The 5605-nt window shown below is 41.1% G+C and overlaps 1 pseudogene; it reads left to right on the plus strand.

Annotated features, from left to right (window-relative positions):
- Nucleotides 1-5605, plus strand: part of LOC102821174 — a 148613-nt pseudogene that overhangs the window by 64294 nt on the left and 78714 nt on the right.

The following is a 5605-nucleotide window of genomic DNA, read 5'->3' on the forward strand; positions in this document are numbered from 1 at the left end:
CTGTAGACCCCCTCTAAGACTGAAACTAAAAGGGAACATTTGAGCAGGCATTTAGGCTTACTGGGACCACATTGGTCTACAGTGGAAGAGGGGGAAAGGCAGCAATGAAGAAATGGGCTGAGTTCAACGATGGTCCATAGACTCCCATTGACCTGGAGATGAGAGAGAGAGAGAAGAGGAGGGGCTGGTTGGTCCAAAGTGTGGTGAGACCTGGGGACACCTGAGGCCATGAACAGCGACATAGCCACAGAGGACTAGAGTTCAGAGTGAAGCATCCAGCTGATATGAAGTGAGGGGAGATGCACAAGAACAAAAAAACTAGCAGACAGACAGTACCCATTTGATGTGCTTCAATGGCTTGATACTCAGAACTCAGCTAGAGGAAGATTGAAAAAAAAAATTTTTTTTTATAAAGGAAATGATTGTTACAATTTGATGAACTTGACCTGTACTCATGGAGGTAGTAACTCTAAATACCAACAGAGAGGGAAGGCGTCTTCACATCAAGTATCAATGCTATCCCCTCTGTACACAGGGTAGATGTTGTTGTTGTTGTTAAGTGCCATTGAGTCGGGTCTGACCCATAGCGACCCTGTACAGGGTTTCCAAGGGTGTAAATCTTTATGGGAGTAGAAAGCCTCATCTTTCTCCTGCGGTACAGCTGGTAGTTTCGAACCGCTGTAGATAGGGACGGGCAAATTAGACATTGACTACCTAAAATGAGGGGGTGATAAAGGCATGAAGTGACTGGCTTACAAGGTTTCAAGAGGAAGTTTAGTTTAAGAGTGTGTGGGGGAAGAAAGGGTCCCCACTGAAAAGTTTTCATCTTGTCTACATGGGTCTTTCAATGCACTTTGGACTTCCTCCCTGAGTATCATTGGCTCTTGTTAAAAGAGATGGGGATAAGATTCTTGTGATTCAATAGTGAGTAATTGTTATCATGACTAATTGTGACTGCCACAATTGTAAAGGTAGAAGTTTTATAACAAAAACAGGGAAGCAGTTAATCTTACAGTCTAGAAACAGAGAACCCTAGACCCATCAAGGAAGAAGAGCAAAAGCAGAATGTGGGACCCTATCCAGAGAAGCAGCAACACTAGAGATGAAGGCAGAGATGGAGACATGGAGAGAGTGGGCAGCTGAGGACTCTAGATTCATGGTGCTGAGAGCTGGTGGCCAGGAGGCAGACTTGCAGAATGTGCCCTTTGGTGGATTAAATTATTATATAAGCCTGAGTACTTAAAAAAATAAATAAATAAAGAGCTAAAATGAATAGAGAGAAATACTGTTAATTGATGGTACATGGAGGGGATTATAATCATTGTAATGAAACAAAATATAAGATTTGCTGAATGTAAAACTGAATATCTGCCTGTAAACTTTCAGTCAATTCACAATTAACTGTTAAAAAAAAAAAAAATATATATATATATGTATATATATATACATACACATACATACTGTGGAGCTCTGGTAGCGTAGTGGTTACAAATAGGGCTGTGAGCCGCAAGGACAGCATTTCAAAACTACCAGCTGTTCTGCGGGAGAAAGATGAGGCTTTCTGCTCCTGTAAAGATTTACAGCCTGGGAAACCCTGTACAAACAGGGTTGCTTTGAGTCGGAACTGACTCCACAGCACTTAACCACCACCATATACATACTGTAGAATCACAATGTGGAAGCTAGCCTGATGCTCTGTAACTGTAGGCTGAGCCCTGCCTATAATATAGTCCCTACTCACCACTTAGTGGCCCTTAGAATTAGACTTGCCAACAATGTCTTAGAAAACTCTTTGCCCTGGTCATCTTCATCCATGCTACGCCAGATAACAATCTTTCTCAGTCATCTTCCATGTTAGATCATGAGACTTAGGCTTTGATCTCAAGTTCATTGTCATGTCCTCTAGTTCTTTGCATATACTTGGACATTTCACTCCACTTGGCTCTTGCCTTCCCTACAAGACCAAATCCTTCCTCTTGTACTTTTAGTTACTGGCTGGATTTTGCTTAGACTGGAGTGCCTATTCTAATCTGCCACCTGGGCTACTATTGTCTTGCTCTTCCCTCTAGATTGAGTTAGCCTCCTCAAACCAAAGTCAAATTTGCCCTGGATCATTTCCAGAGGTTGTTCAGTCCTTATTCTTCTGACTTCTGGTTCTTCCTCCCCTCTGTTGCATGTTGCTGTGACTCAACAGGCTTTGTTGCTAAATTTGAGTTGTGACACAATTACATAGAGTGCCCTGAGTTTGTGGACAATTGAATACCTATTCATTTGTTCTTTTTCTCTTACCCAGAGTATGAATATTAACTATTCATTCAACAACAATTTTCTGCACACCTACCATGTCCCTGACACTATTCTTGGCACTGGAGAATGTGGTGAACGATTCACAGATCCCTGCCCTTATAATATGGTCATTCAGTGTTTGCTATCCATGAACGAACATAGGTCTTTAAAATCAAACAAACTCCATGTGAGAGCAATTGGGTTATGTACTCCATGTGCTAGATGCCGTATACTTCCAAATCCCTGAATTTCCTAAAATAAAAAGATCCAGGTGTTGTCTGAATTTTATTCCTCTTACTTCCTCCATTAAAAATGAATTCCCAAATGGACCATTTCCAAACCATCATCCTGAAATCATGACATTAGCTCACAGATTGCTGTACCACATTTATAAACAACAACTGACAAAATGAGAACAAGGTTTGGAAACTAAAATAATTGCTCTTTGAGACTTGCAGAGAATAGACAACACAAATTACTCATTACTAACCCAAAGATTTCAAACTTAGAATTCTCACTTAGACACTTAGACCATTCTACTTATGGGAACACCAATTTAACTCTGCTCTGAATAAAGCCTATTATAATAACAAGGATCATTGTAGGGTAATTATTCTCTTATTACTCCATATCTCCTTCCAGTAGTAATTACAATTTGGTGGTTAAAAAATATATATATATGGAACATTCCCACTTGAAAAGACAGCAGACCAGACCGGAGCAGTGAAAGGAACAGAAGATACCTCTGGAAAGAAAGACCAGCAGGAAAAATCAAAAACGAAAACGGCAGTCTGATTGGCTACTACAAGAACAAGCCAGTAGTTTGCCGGAGAGACATCAAGGAAAGCAATCAAATCCCTTCAGGACAAACTCCCCTCTAATACTGAAACTCAAAGGGAACACATGAGCAGGCATATAAGCTTACTGGTGACCACATTGATTGGAGGTAGGGGAAAGGCAGCAATGAAGACATGGGCTGAGTTCGATGACATTCCATAGACTCCCATCAACCTAGAGATGAGAGAGAGAAGCAGAAGGGCTGGTTGGTCTGAAGTGTGGTGAGACCTGGGGACTCCTGAGCCCATTCATGGACAAGGATATATCCATTGAAGGCTAGAGTTGAGAATGAAGCGTCCAGCTGATATGAAGTGAGGGAGACTTACAAGAACGCCCAAACTTGCAGATAATACCCATTTGACCAAGCTTCGATGGCTTGATGATTAGAACTTGACTTGCTGTTGTTGTTGTTAGGTACTATCAAGTTGGTACAGACTCATAGCAACCTTATGCACAGCAGAACGAAACACTGCCCGATTCTGGGCCAAATTCACTACTGTTGCCACACTTGAGTCCATCGATGCTGCCACTTGGCCAATCCATCTCGTTGAGGGTTTTCCTCTTTTTCTCTGACCCTCCACCCTACCAAACATGATATCCTTCTCCAGAGACTGGTCCCTCCTGACAATATGTCCAAAGTATGAGAGATGAAGTTTGGCCATCTTGGCCTCCAAGGAGTACTCTGGCTGCACTTCTTCCAAAATGGATCTATTGGTTCTTTTGGCATCCCATGACACTTTCAATATTCTCCTCCAACACCATAACTCAAAAGCATCAATTCTTCTATGGTCTTCCTTATTTACTGTGCAGCTTCCACATGCATATGAGGTTATTGAAAACACCATGGCTTGGGTCAGGCGCACCTTAATCCTCAAGCTGACATCTTTGCTCTTCAATACTTTAAAAAGGTCTTGTGCATCAGATTTGTCTAATGCAATACGTCATTAGATTACTTGAATGCTGCTTCCATGAGTGTTGATAGTTGATCCAAGAAGAATGAAGTCCTTGACAACTTCAATCTTTTCTCCATTGATAAGAATGTTGTTTATTGATCCAGTGGTGAGGATTTTTGTTTTCTTTACATTGAGATGTAATACATACCAAAGGCTGTGCTCTTTGATCTTCATCAGTAAATGTTTTAAGTCCTAAGGAGTTCTGGTAGCGTAGTGGTTACAAATCGGGCTGTGAACCTCATGGTCAGCAGTTCGAAACTACCAGCTGTTCCACAGGAAAAAGATGAGGCTTTCTGCTCCCATAAAGATTTACAGCCTCGGAAACCCTGTTACAGGGTCACTATGAGTTGAAACCGACTCCACAGCACATCACAACAACAATACTTTGAGCAGGCAAGGTTGTTGTATCTGCATATCGCAGGTTGTTAATGAATCTTCCTCCAGTCCTGATACCACATTTTTCTTCATATAACCCAACTTCTTGGATTATTTGCTCAGCATACAGGTTGAATAAGTATGGTGAAAGAACACAACCTTGTCACACACCTTTCTTGATTTTAAACCATTCAGTATTCCTATGTTCTATTCGAACAACAGCTTCTTGGTCCAGGTACAGATTCCTCATGAGTACAATTAAGTGTTCCAGAATACTAACACTTTGCAATGTTGTCCATAGTTTGTCATGATCCACACAATCGGAAGCCTTTGTGCAGTCAATAAAGCAGATAAACATCTTTCTGATATTCTCTGCTTTCAGCCCAGATCCATCGGACATCAGCAATGATATCCCTCGTTCCATGGCCTCTTCTGAATCAGGCTTGAACCTCTGGAAGTTCTCTGTCAATGTATGCTTGCAGCCATTTCTGCATTACCTTTAGTAAAACTTTACTCGCATGGGATGGAAGATAAAAAAATTTTATAAAGAAAACACCTGTAAACTGCTACAATTTGATGAACTTGATATATATTTATGGATGCAGTAGCTCAAAATACCAACGAGAGGGAAGGAGTCAATCAACATCAATCCTATCCCCTCTGTATACAGGATTGTTAGGGACGGGCAACCTAGACATTGGCTACCTAACATGGTGGCGCTATAAATCACAAAGTGACCACCTACCTTGCAGTTCAAATTGATATTGCAGTCCAGGCTTACACATTTTCAAGAGGGAGTTTAAATTCAGAGTGTGCCAGGGAAGATAGAAACGCCATTGAATAGTTTTCATCTTGTCTAGACAGATCCAGTGATAAGAGATGGGGACAAGATTCTTATAGTTCAATAGTGAATGATTGTTATCATGACTAATTACTATGGTTACAACTGTAAAGGTAAAAGTTTTGTAACATAAAGGGGAGAGTAGTTAATCTTACAGTCCAAGAATAGAGGACCCTAGGACTATCAAGGGAGAAAAGCATGAATGGAATGTGGGACCGTATCCAGAGAAGCAGTGACACCAGAGATGGAGGCAGAGATAATGACATGGCGAGATATAGCAGCTGAGGACTCTAGACTCATAGAAAGAGAAAGA

Source organism: Chrysochloris asiatica, unplaced genomic scaffold (assembly GCF_000296735.1).
Source record: "Chrysochloris asiatica unplaced genomic scaffold, ChrAsi1.0 scaffold00098, whole genome shotgun sequence".
In the NCBI taxonomy this organism is placed as follows: domain Eukaryota; kingdom Metazoa; phylum Chordata; class Mammalia; order Afrosoricida; family Chrysochloridae; genus Chrysochloris; species Chrysochloris asiatica.